Here is a 14396-nt window from a genome sequence, read left to right as displayed (position 1 = left end):
ACATGACCTTTAGGAAAACCAAAAAAATACTCATTTTCTGTGATACTGTAATCAAACTTGACATAAGGCTAAATGCTGTGGTCCCATTGTGTTTTCAAGCTGATAAGTGTAAGTTGCAAAAAAAAAAAAATGAGGTCTTGAGGTTGGCATGTAACTCACATAATCTATGATTGTGTAGTAGATGTCTAAGTGAGTTTTACTTGTAGCAGACAAATATGTGTACCGTGTATCAAAGTTTGAGAGATCTGGCACAAACAACCACTGAGTTACTGATGCTCAAACAAAAAGGGTTACTACCGTCCCCGGTCTCCCCTAATAGTAAAGCCTGTGGTGTCTCATATTTGTTCTGCAGAGGAATTAAACTCCAATTTAACACTATGAGATTTACATTAACACACAGTGAACGCGTGCATATTGTTTTGTCATGTGTTTTGTCGTGGCTGACAGAGTTTTTGTCCACCTGCCGGGCACGCAGCCAGCTGCAGGCGTTTCACAGCAGCCTCTGCGGGCGCTCATTGGCTCCGGCAGAGGTGGCCAGACAGCGCAGTATCGGTTTCACACCCTCTTCATTCCGCTGCTAGTTTTTCCTCATACCGATAAATCAGTGTTTCCCTTGCCAGGAAATGAGAAATCATGCTCTTTAATTCCTTTACATGCAGTCGATATGTGGCCTTTTGAACTGATTGTAAAGTTCCTAAAAGCACTTGAATGAAGACGTTTAGTTTTAAAAATTAAACTCGGTTTTAAGCAGTGAAGTATCTCATTAGTTCTATATAATAATAATAATAATAATTATTATTATTATTATTATTATTATTGTTGTTATTGTTATTATCACAGTCGGTCCCTGGAGGAGCAGCGTCACTGAAAAGAAAGAGATGCTATTTTTAACCACAGCGTCAAAGAGGAGAAAAATGAAGAGGTCCCACTCTGATCGTTTTTCGTGATATCATAAACAGCGCCACAAAGCAGACTTTAGCAGGGAGGCACTGTTGTGTTCTGTTATTCTGGACCAGATCTTATACAGTAAAATTCTATTAGCTACGTATATCAAGTGGATTTGGAAATATTGGGGGTTTTTTTCATCAAATTTGAAATAGCTGATTTGCACCAAACAATTTTGTGTATTTATGGAGTAACCGCTCTCCATATCAGTGGTGGACCGGAACTAAATACATTTACTCAAGTACTGCACATATAGATTTGAGGTACTTGTTTATACTTCTGCGACACTACAATTCAGGGGCAAATATTGTACTTAAACTGTACTTTAACAACAATTAAATTATGGCTTGCTATAATGTGTCAAGATAAGATAAAACTTAACTGACGCCAGAGGGAAAAATTCACAATCTACCGAGCAGTATATGAAACAAATTAGCCACACCTGTACCAACTATGACATTAATATGATGTACCTATTAGTGCTTCAGTAATGACATAATATTAGGAAAGTGGCCACTCTTTTTTACTTTTACTTAAGTAAATATTTTGAATGTATTACTTTTCCTCGTAACCACTGTATTTCTACTTAAGCAGAAGATGTCAGGTCGTCCAGCAGGGTCAGAGACTGCACACTTGACCATGATTGTGGAAAAAAGCACATGAGAATGCAAGATGAGGCAGATTTCAACTTATTTATTTATTATTTCATACAAGGCCCATGAATATTTCAGTTCTATATGATGTACTAATACTATACAGAATACAGTTTGTATTTGATTCACACGACTCGAGTCACAAACTTGAAGACTTGAAAAGACATTTGAAAAAGGTCTGACTTGATATAAGAGCCGACTTGATTTTCACTTGCTATTCATGACTTGATACTTGAGTCGAAAAGGACTTGAAAAATGCAAATTAAATATTTGCATTTTTCCAGGCAGACCACGAGGCACCTATCATGGCGGGAGCTAACGTTTACCCAAAGAAAAAAAAAATGGATTCAAGGATTAAGTTGTTGATGGTAGTTAGAAGATAACAGAGTATGTGCTGTCATTAGAGAAGCATGTTAGACAGATGTTTTCACAGGTAAAGGAGAAATGTTGTGATCCTGCTGAAGGAGAACCAAAGCAGAAGGTTTAACATTGTGATGTAATTTTTTGTTTCATACTTGTGTTTTCACTTCAGAGCCCTTTAGAGCTGCATTATATTTTCAGTCTCCACATTGTTATTCATTTAGGAGGCTTGTTTTTGTTTTTTGTTTTTTTTGTTATTGTTGAAAATAACATTCAACTGTCTGTAACTGATTCAAATGTGAAAAGTGGTGGAATCATCATCCTTTTATATGACATGAACTTCTTTTGCTGAACTGATAGCAGGGACCTGACTTGACTTGACTTGCTTAATTCTTAACACACTTGTTCAGTATTTGAAAGTCAAAACTTGCTTGTGACTTGCACGTGTGACTTGGTCCCACATCCGGCTAAAGCTGTTAGTTAACAAAAATAAAACACTTAGAGCTGCAACGATTAATATATTATTAATCAGCTCTGAACTTAATCTGTATCTATTCTGATACTCAACTGATCGTTTTGAGTCATTTTTTTTAATTGAAAAAAAAAAAAAAGAGCTCTCTTTCCTCCACTCTGACAATAAATTTAATATTTTTGAGTTGTGGATGTCATCTTGATTTTTGATCAACATTTTTCACCACTAGGACCACACAAATAATCAATTCACTGACAAAATAATTGACAGGTTAAAATAATTGCTAGTTGCAGCCCTAAAAACATTATATTAGGTTAAACAAATTCAACATATTTTATATTGAGTTAATCCAAAAGGAACAACATGGATTATTTTCATAGTTGATTAATTGGTTGATTAATTTCTACATTAAGCGATTAATAGTTGTTTGTCAATCAGTGTTTCCAAAGGCCCAAAATGATGTCCTCAAATGTCTCATTTGACTCAAGATTCAAAGATAATTAATTTACTTTCATAGAGTAGTAAAGAAACCAAACGTTGTTCACATCTAAGGAGCTACAATCAGAGAATTTTGTTTTCTTAAAAAAAAAAATACTCAAACCAACTAAGCATTTAATAATAATCGTTACAACTGTGGTAATAAAGTTACATTACTTAAATATTATGATACTTGATTATGTAACTGGATACATTCTTTAACAGGTGATTAGTAACTGTATCTGAAAATATTTTTAAGGTAATCCTCCCTATTTCAGCTTGACGTTTGATTAAATAAATTAAATTTGAACTTCTGCTCTACGGCCATTTTTTTTCTTAGAGTACAGAGAAGAGACACCACTTTTTTTTTTTCAGCTGCTGCTGGATTCATCTTTGCAATAGACGATCTTTGACGACGCGTACGCCGGGGTTCACAGGTGTACAGAGCGTCCGGACGTGACGTAGCACGCTCACAAGACCAGACCATTGGATTGGATAATAAATACATGGACGGAGAGAAGACAGAGAGAGAGAGCAGTTGGACATCTCCGAGGGATTCAGCGGAGCCAAACGGTAAAATATTCTCCATTTTTAATGACATTTGGGGGACAGAAGCGGCGTCGTGGTGAAATTTAAACCTCCGTGTTCGCGTCGTTTGACGAGAAACCGTTGGGTTTGATTGTGTGATGAAGCCGAATGTGCTGACTGGGCTAAGCTGTCAGTTGAGCTACGGTTTGTGTGCATTAACACGACGACGATGCAACTGTTTGTACTGTTTATGAATGAATTTTCTGCCACAAATCAACACCCGGTTACACCCCACGGTCCCCAGAGAGAGACTGTACCACTGGTTTTAAACACCGCGAGTCAAACAGTACATGTAAAGTGCCAGTTTCACAGGGTTAGAGTTCTTTATCGCCTTCATTATGTAACCAAGTGGACTATCTTGTTGAACTGTTTGGATCCAGAAAGCACTCTTTCCCTGCCCGTTTGGAGCAGGAGGAGGAGGAAATTACAGGCTGCTCTGCTCTGCTGTTGCAGGAAAGGAGGCTAAATTATAGTGGCTGGTGAAGAAATGTTTGTTTTTCAGTAAGATGTTACTCACAATGTACTTTTGAGTTGTATTTTTGGACTACGTGGCTAAAACAGAAGATCCTGGCTGGGAAAGGTGGGCTCTGATTTTTATTATTCGGTTTCCTTTAGGTGAGGATGTTGTTGTGGTTTTTTGTTAGTTACACCTGGCTTAAACTAATCATCATCTTGGTCTTGGTTATCATCTTTGTTTTTAGATATTAAACAGTGACATGGCACAAGTATTGTCTTGTCCTGGTTTGAAAGGCTGCATTACAGTAAAATACCAGACTGTTCTAGCTGTTCTAATCATTATATCCAGATTACTGACGATTATTTATCAGAAATCTCTTTGTATTAGCATTTTGTGAAAGCACCAACAATATTGTTGCAATATTAATAGAAGTATTAGGGTGTTGTTGGGTTGAATGCATCGTAATCTGTAAGATCATCACTCTCTGAGAATTAAAATTAAGAACAAAATTGTTGAGATATATATATATATATATGTATATATATATATATATATATATATATATATATATATATATATATATATATATATGTGTGTGTGTGTGTGTATATATATATATACATATATATATATATATATATATATATATATATATATATATATATATATATATGTATATATATATATATATATATATATATTACCCTGCTCTAATTAAGTTTTAGATTAGACTTCATGGTCTTTTGAGGCTGTACAGTAGTTTTTGGTGATGTTTTTGGATTGTACAACATAATGTATAGGGATATTCAACACCATACCGGACTGTTAATATTACATGATTAAGTATGTTCTTTTATTGTATAAAAGGACTGCATTGATTTTGTTTTGAAACTGTGTGTGCATAATTAAAATATTTAATGCCAAAGACAATTTATGCCAATTTTTTTGCACATGCTTACGTTATGGCTGGAGACTTTTATTTTATTACAGGAGGAAAGCAGAAGCACTGTAAATGAAAAAGAAAAATTAATTTTGTAAAAATATTTGATGAAGGACACCTCTTCAAGTCGTCGCTTTTCTTTGTTTTTTAATATCACAATAAGAATTGCATTACGGACTTTTTAGCGTGGTATTATCGTACAGAGGGTTTTTGGTATCGCTACATCCCTAATGATGAGAGATCTTTCTAATATTTTGTCCACCCCATGTATATCAGTGAGAGGAGACTAAATATTTGACACATCACTGAGCGTAATGCAATACAGCTCACCTACAGCACAAGCCAGAAATTGGACAGAGTCATTGTATTTGCAAATCAGGAGTTTACCTCTAGTCTTGCTTTAGGAAATCCTGAGTCAAATACAAGTTCTACATCCAAGTAACTAAACTAAACAAGTGGTCCTGCACCCTTCAACCAATTTAATGCTTTTATTATTAAGGGCTGAACAATATAGGGGAAAATATGCACAGATGACATATTTTAGCTTAAAAGAACTGCAGCTCCTGTGATTTAATGTTTTGATAAATTTTTCAACTGTAAAATTTGAACACATCTTTTTAGCCTGATCTTTGGGTTTAGAGAGGATATAAAGATATTACAGGGGAAAAAAAAATCCAAGTGAAGTCACAAGTCATTGGTGTTAATCTCAACAAGGAATGGGTATTGAGAACTGGTAGTAAACCTGTACGGGTTCCCACCTGAAATATTGATAAATGTGTGCACTCAATGACTTTACTTAATTTAATAAAAATGCAGCTAAATGCAATAACTCAACTTATTTCTGCAAAAAAGTAAAAATAAAATAACTGTTGAATCTTTGCACATCTTTGCCTGTCATTTCTGTGTTTTTTGCACCAAATTATGGCAAGTAAGAGTATCGATAATTGCTGGTATCGATAAGCAGTATCAGTATCCTAACACCCACCCCTAATGTAAACAACGTTGAGTCTAAAGTCACCAGCTTGGGACTCTGATCCACACCTCTGTCACAAACTGCCACCTCCTAAATGACCAAAAAGTTGAATCAGCATCTCTACTAAAACAGTTTAAACGAAAACTGAACGTTAGACCTTCATGAAAGCAGGATTTATTGCAGCACTCTTTGTTTTAGCTTGGCGTACCTTATAAATTGTCTGTGTATGACTGCATGTTCAGGCTCAGAGGTGAGAGGAAGTGTTGGTCATTGTCCTCTTCCAGATGTTGGACTGATAACACATCAGCCTGCGTGCTCTCTGTGAGCCGTATCGCAGCTCTCGGCAGACATCTGACATAAATCAGGGACGATCATTCATCCGACTTCATGTCACAACAGTTTTATGGTTCGGCTGCTTTTCACTTCTGTCTTACATACGTTGACAGTCAGTCGGCGGTGGAGAGCGTTACACGTGTGAGAGGTGGATGCTGTGTGCTGTCATGGCAGCAGCATTGTGTTCCACCCTCATTGTGCTGAGTGGGACATTTCCAGTAAGTGTCCACGTGTGTCACTAATGGCTGCTTTGCTTCTCTTGTAACTGCCGTGGTGTCTGTGGTGCAGTTACAGGTCACACTCGGCACCAATCAGCCAAATGTAGTCCCCCGCTAACACTGAATTGAGGGCTGCACCTCTCAGGTGTTCTTTTTGCTCTTAACTACGGCATAAAGTCACCCAACACCAGCTTTACAGCAAACGTGAGCGGCTACAGATGTGGACCAGTTTTAACCTGTGAGGCTCTTTGTTATATTTATGCACCACAGACTCTTTTTAAATAAGAAGAGCACTGACGTTGAATGAACAGAATGAGCAGATAGTTTTTCATTTCAACAGTATAAATTAGTGAAGTCATGATTCTTCATGTAAGTGGAAACCACAACATTTGCTTCATTTCCCAAAACATTACAAAGAGCAATGTGGTCCTGGAATCTCCTCCTCTACTGCATTTCATTGAGCAGCAAATATGAGTTAACAGTTAGTTAATGTATTAGTCAGTTATCAACAGAAAATCAATTGGCAACAATTCTGATAATTGATTAATCAAGCAAAATTGGCATATAATGTCTGGTTCCAGTTCCTCAAACGTAAAGATATGCTGCTCTTCTGAGTTGACTTTATTTTAACTTTAATTTTGTTGTTGTTTTTTGCTGCTGGCTGGACAGAATAAGACATTTGAAGACATTTTTCACTTTTCTTTTGACATGTCGTTGACTCGAGCATAATTCAAATAACAGAAAAATCTAATGGTGTCTAATTAGATATTTGAAATAATTGTTAGTTGCGGCCTTAATTTGATGTTCATTTTAATTTCAACAAATCCAATGAAAAAAACAAATCCTATTGCATAACAATCAGGGATGTAACAATATATTGAATATTGCAACAAAAAACACTGTACTAGACGATACAATATATGATATCTACCACAATATTACATGGTTAATTATTTTATTTTATCATTTTTATTCTTTAAAAAGGACTGATACTGACTGCTGCCTTGTTTTTGTTTTACTATTACACATGCATAATGCTAACATTAATTGCTGGTAATGGTAATTAATCCCAACTTTTTGCATGTGTTTATGCCATGGCTGCCTACTTATTCATTATTTTTATTTTATTAAAGAAGGAAAACAGAACTACAAAGTACTTCTGCTTTCCTTCTCTAATAAAATAAAGGAAGAACAAATATACAAACAACAAACACTGTACACATCAGATTTATTATTCAATAAAAGACATTTTTTCATCAGTATGACAATATTGGCAGGGTGAGTCTATGTGATTTGAAAAGCCGACAGTATGAACCTTCACAGTTTGTATTTAAGTGATTCAACCTATTTAACTGGTTTATTTGTATGTTGAAACCTGATGTACTGTCGGCTATGAGTCTTGTTTTCATAGATTATAATATGATTAATGTGCCTCTGCCTCGTTCCCTGTCAGACTGTTAGTAGTTAGGCTAAAGGCATTGATCACCAGAAACCTCTTGATTTTATGTTCAGTTTTAGGCTAATCAAACCCGCTCGTTAATAGAGTTGTAAAGGGGATATTGCATCTGTCATTCCTGTTATTAGCATGCAGATTTACAGATTATGGGCTGTAGATGACAATATACCTCTGGACAATATACCCAACATGCTCAAGGTATCACAAAGAGCTTTTCATTTTCACTTTCACAAATTCCTCCAAGAAGTTACTTTGCTAAGTAGGTAGCCCTGTAATGTCATTGGTAGCCTACTTAAATGGCAGCAGCCTTGTAATGTAACAGGTTCTGTTTAACAGTAAAACTACTCAACACTGCACATTAATGAGCCACGCCGTTAAACTTGGTGATATGTTCCTTTATTACTACAAATATGGGGACTGTAGAAGTTTGGCTCAGCCCCTCATACACCATCCTAGTGCTGAAAATACTCACCAGCACACCAAATGTGTATTAATCCGCTACTGAAAATAGGTCCCAGGAAATGCACTACTACTCCAGTTTGAGTGATGTTTTATAAAACGTACAGAGCTCAGCTGTTTGAAAGAGTTACTGAGCCTTTTTGAGAAATGAAACTATAGATTTTTATAGAGACTGAAAGTTCATCCTTGACCTCGGAAATGGTAGTCGACAAAGCAATCTCATCATGATGTTCTTTTTTTTTTCTTGAGCTTGCAGTCATATCACTACATCAGTAGATGAAGTTTGCAGAGGTGTCATTATGTTTGGGTTTAATTTAATTTCGATTTAATATTAATACATTTCTGGCACAAAAATGTGTATCTTCAGTAGAAATGAACGTGCCACAGAAAGGAAAGGGTTTTGAAAAACCTACTAACGTATTTAGTTTTGTTTTTTTATGGGATTTGTGACAATAAGAAAAATATAGAATGCCACTAGCTTTATCCTTTAAGTGGTTCGCCTGCTCAAATCCCCTCATCTTAAAAAAGTGGGTCACCCTGCGGTGATGCTGTTGCATGGCAACGTGGTGTTTGTCCAGGTGTCAGGACTACCTGCACATCTGAGCTATCCAGTGCCACGTCAAGCAGAGCGTCAGCAGAGGCAGAGGAAGGATCGGGGGGGCGGTCCTGGTGCTGGCGTAGAGACAGGAAGCTGTATTTATGTAATTGACATGTGTAGCAACAGCAGCAGTGCAGCCTTGCAGCTGGTCTGATCTCTCTAATCCGAGCCCTGGAGACTCGGCTTGTTTGTTTTCGGTCTCATTTATGTAGCGGTGGCTGCAGTCAGTGTCACGTCCCATCAGGCTTAATGAATAAGCTCATTTCTGTGTTTCATAAGATGAAAACGTGAAGTTTTTATGTGTTGTCAGTGGTGTGCTGTCCTGATGAAAACCATCTCAGCCGTCAGGTGTTGTGATGAGTGTCGTCATCTGATTGAAAATGTTTAAGTGAGTGATTTCCCCTGTCTACATCCGTTTACTCCCCCACACGCTCATGGTTCGCCCCCACAGGTGTTTTGACTTTTGGTTGATTAGACCACTGACAGCTCCATCACTCTGATGTAAGCTTTGATGCCGTTATTAAGACAGGACTAATCAGAAAAAAATGAAAACACCTGTGTGGGCATACAGGCCTAACTACCTGTGTAAACTTCATTAATTGACACATTTAATGCCATTTCTCCTCTCTGTCTTTATGTTTGAGAAACTGCCATTGTCCATGATGTTGAAGTGCCAAATTCAAAATCAATGTGAATGTTTTCTATCAAAGGAAGCTTTCAAATAACCAGCAGACAGACACAAATTAGAGAGGAGGTAAAAGCATGTGCACTTAAATCCACTACATCATGCTGTACATAGTATATAGATATGTGTCATGGCTTTTAGTCATGGAATTAAAGTCAAAGATGTACTGTATTTATTTCATTGCTAAGTTGGCTTGATTGAGGGTCTAGACATGAGTTGCAGCAGAGTGAATTAATAATTGGAGTACATGCAAATGTCTCGTGCATAAAGATTGTAACAAAATATATATATATATATATATATATATATATATATATATATATATATATATATATATATATATATATATATATATATATATATATTTTAATTTGATTGATGCATGTGTCAGTTTGTGGATCCAAAGTATTCAAAGAATTTAAGTGGCACAATATAGCTTAAAAAAAACAAATGCTGAAAATAGTTACCATCAGTTTCTTCTCTGCATCCTCCGTAGGGATGCATCCTAATCCAAATACGTTATTTGGAAAAGCACACATTTTTTTTCTAACCACAGTTGATCATTATTATTCAGGGGAAAAAAAGTCAGCTTTATGTGCGTCAGTGTCTTCAAACTGATTCATTGTGGATGACCACAAGACAAAAAAGACCATTCTATCTACAACATAGGAACTTCATTTCACAAACTACTTGTTTAATGTGCTACACATTATTGAAGTGATAACTATATTCTGTAGTCAGTAGGGGTGGGAATCTTTGGGCACCTGCCGATTCGATCACGATTACGATTCAGGGGCTACGATTCGATTATAAAACGATTATTGATGCATCTTTATGTATATTGATGCACTTTTTCACAAACACATTTCTTTTTGTCTCACTGAATAAGCATTCGTCACTTCGACAATTTTTAAAAACAGCGCATTTGTAATAAGAATTTATTTCGATTATATTTTATTAAACTATTGGAAATATGTGCAAACTGGAAAGTACCAACAGTAGCCACTAGTAGCCGCAGCAACAGCAGCCTGCCGTCTCCCCGACTCCTCCGTCGGGTGGAATCGAGTTACGGCTTCTCATGTTTGTTGTGTTGCCAAAGTATTTTATTTTAGCTCGACACAACTTACATATAACGTGGCTCTTGTCCAGTTCGCTTCCGCTGTCGACGTTGTAGAAGCCGAAGTGTTTCCACACGGCTGCTTTTAAATTAGAATGAGCTGTTCGGACCTCATGGCGAGGTGGCTGCCGGTCGGCCATGTTTGTTTTCCGCTGTGCGCGTGTCGCTCCAGGTGCGCGTCCCAAAGTGTCCCGGCGATGACGCGTACCGCGCTTCTTAGTTCCACATTATTTAGAAGGTTCTGTATCACTTTAATTAACAGATTTAAATAATCGAAATTTGGACGTTTGTGAATCGATTCAGATTCGCCCACGTCCGAATCGCGATGCATCTAAGAATCGGAAATTTCCCCCACCCCTAGTAGTCAGTGGTGTGAGAGCAGACTGTTTCTGGCTGAACGAAGAGGAGGATTAAAATACAACATTTGTCCAATTTAACAAGACTTTTAGTATAAATTGTGACCACTTCCGGTCTCTAAATACAGAGACAGACAATTTTGTTGGATGAACGGATAGAGATAATGTATGATTATCTCTGTACAACTGTAGTCTTTACGTCACATGCCTGTGTCTTTTCCTATTGATGACTGATCTGCCGTGTTTGTGTCATTTTTTAACTTTAATAGCAACAGAAAAAGGCTCCTCCAAGGTGATTAATCAATTAGTTAGTTGACTGAGAGAAAACTAATCATCAACAAATGCGATGATCAACTAATTGTTGAAGTCAATTATCAAGAAAAAACGCTAAACATTCTCTGGCTCCAGCCTCTCAAAGGTGAGAACTTCCTTATTTTCCCCTTGGGCTGTGGGAAATTGTATAAATTTGTGACATGTTATCAAATAAACAATTCATTGATTAATTGAAAACAATTCAATAATTACTTTCCTGCACCCAACACTGTAAATCCAATCAATCCCTTTGTCTCAAAAACAAAAATTAAGCATTTATCAGGCCAAAACTGGGTCAAAGTTCCTCATCTAAGGTTTAAATATGTAAGTGTTTCAGGTGTGTGCGTGGTTTATAATAAGGATGCCTGCCAACAGCTGTTGAAAATAGACGTGACGTAGGTTTTTGTGCTGAATAGGCACATCGCGTGCAGCCCGGCCATTGAAGGGCAGTTGAGTGGAAAAAGCCAAACAACAAACGCTGGGCTAAAGGAGGGATGTGAGCATGAATGTCTTGGCCCCTTTCCTTCTCTCTTCCTCCCTTCCCCTCTCCTCCCTCAGGGCCTCTCCTCCCTTCCTTCCTTCTGACTGACATTTTTGTAATGACACTGTCTGAGCTCCACAGGCCCTGCCTCCCATCCCATCCATAGCTTACTGTGCGCCACACACGGAGCCAGCTTGTCACACCGAGAGCCTGCCTGGCACGCCTCACATCTATATCAGACCGCTAAATGCCAATAACGACAACTAGGCTTGATTAAGAAAGTAAGCATCTTCCATCTTCCGGGCCCCTCCGCTCTGTTGGCTCTCGTGGAGGTAGAGCTGTCGTCTGCCAAAGGGTTTATTGGACACACTCGCTGCCGACGCTCTGCTGGTCAGCCTGTTTTAGGATTGGGATTCTGTTGAGAAGTGGGTTAAGCCTCACATCTCTTTATATTTGGGCAGGGGTATTACAGCAGTGACTGCGAGGGGTTTAGATTAACTCAGCATTGTTGAACCCTGAGTTTGCCTGGGCTTTGCTACTAATATTATGCAGGCTTTACTTTCTGGAGCAACGCTGGGTGAATTTTGGAGAGCGGTCTGCATCGACTGGTCATGGGTTAGTTATAAATTCACAGTTATATTTAGAAAAAATGATGCATTTATCTTTATCTTTAAAGGGGCAGTGTGTATCAATTGTGCATCCAAAATTGAGTACTGCAGTCCAAATAGCTAGTTGGCACCATGGACGGTATATTAAATAGATTGAAAAAGCCCACTGCTTCAAAAATACACTCTCCGGAGTTGCAGTTCAGTGACTGCCTGCCGTCTGCCTGCCAAATGCCATTAACATATCGCTGAATTTAACCTGCTCCTTGTAAAAGATTAGCAATGATTTCTTACTACTCATAAACAGACACTTACCCGTTTAGCAAACATTCTGCATTAATTTGAACACTAAAATGGGCAAAAGTTACAGCCAGAATATAAGTTTCACAGTAGTACGCCGCAGCTGTAGCATTGTTCTTGGTTCTTAATCTGTAGTGACACTTAATGGTCATTTTATCGTTTATTCAACTAAATATATCATAGCTTTCTCCTTTAAAAGTTTTAAATGTGGCCAAACACCATGAAAAAATACGGTAGATCAATTACAAGTTTGAGTAATATGCAGTTAACATGGATGATTATTTTCTATACAACCATCTTCATTGTTTTGGTGGTGGTATGTGTATGTGCCTTGGTTTGTGTGCATGTATGCATGTACTGTATTCACGCAACTGCACATGGCTTTAAATGTACTCTCCCTCTTGTGATGTGTCTGCTAGCTGAGCTTCTATAATTACCACAGCCTGCAGCGCCTCATGGGGAGCATATTAACACACACGAGTGGAGGAGCACATGCACAAGTCATACAGGCTACGTGTATGTGTGTGTGTGTGCGGTAGTGTTTGCGGTATCTCTGACCTCTGATGTGTGCATCTGTAGAATAATGTATGAGTAGAAAGGGATGCACTGTTACTCATAGATCAGTGTATAATGTGTTCTTCTGTATCCATTAGTGGGCTTGTCTAATGCAACAGGGAAAATGTTCCTAAATCAATCACAAGGTGTGAGTGTGCAGCGTGCACCACGTGACCAAAACAAATGTTAAACTGGAGCAGCCACAAGCTTAAATGCAAACCATGCAGGATTTTCCTAAAAGCAATGTTTAAACCCATCTAAAAATAATCCCAATCATCCCATTCATTACTTATGACCCACTAGAAATGTGCAGTGTTTGCTGTATCTCCTGCCCGCTGCCTGTATTTTCTTATTTTTGCATGTGTTTCTGTGTAGCACCCAGCCAATAACAGTGCATAGGTTTTTAGGTTGAGACTATAAAAGCATAGTTACCAATGGTTACATTGCATTTTCCAAATCTTTCCTCTGCTCTCTGCCTGTGAGAGCTGCAGAAAGATATATACACACACACACGGGCAGAGCAGACTGAGGATCGCTTCAGCTGCTTCACACAAAATCCAACATTATGTGGATTTATAGTGTAACCATTACGAAACGAACACAAAATAGTGTTTTCTTTCTCTCATTCACTGCTTTTTTTCCCCCACTAACACTGATCCCTCACTTCATTTACTCTACCTCTTTCATTGATTGAACTGAGGATGGGCAATCTTTGAATGGCGAATCTGTATAGCCTGACTGATACTAATTTTTCCGACTTTCTTACTTAATATCAAATTAATATTATAATTTTAAAGGATGATGAACACTTACTTAATAATTTTAATCAATTTAGTGAGTCATCAAGGAAAATTGTCAGTCTTCTCAGGTTCTCTCTCCTCAAATCAGATTTTCTATGCATTGCACACTTTTAAATTGAGTATCTTCTGTGGTTTGTACAAAACAAGTAAATTTGAGATGGGTATTTTTGGCATTTTTTCAGCATCTTACATTCTCAGTGATTAAATATTTAATCAATTAATTATTATTATTAAAAACAATAATTGTTAGGTTAAT

General features: G+C 37.5%; 1 protein-coding gene across 1 annotated transcript in view; it reads left to right on the top strand.

The window, feature by feature from the left end:
* The first annotated feature begins 3426 nt into the window (after positions 1-3426).
* Positions 3427-14396, top strand: part of map3k13 (mitogen-activated protein kinase kinase kinase 13) — a 53224-nt gene continuing 42254 nt past the window's right edge. Inside the window, exon 1 of the mRNA XM_084725291.1 lies at positions 3427-3480. The gene's annotated coding sequence lies outside the window, so the exon portion shown is untranslated. The remainder of the gene's footprint in view (positions 3481-14396) is intronic.

Source organism: Lutjanus erythropterus, chromosome 8 (assembly GCF_056507025.1).
Source record: "Lutjanus erythropterus isolate fLutEry1 chromosome 8, fLutEry1.hap2, whole genome shotgun sequence".
NCBI lineage: Eukaryota > Metazoa > Chordata > Actinopteri > Lutjaniformes > Lutjanidae > Lutjanus > Lutjanus erythropterus.
The sequence above is the reverse complement of the archived record's forward strand: the minus strand, read 5'-3'. Positions and strand labels throughout refer to the sequence as shown.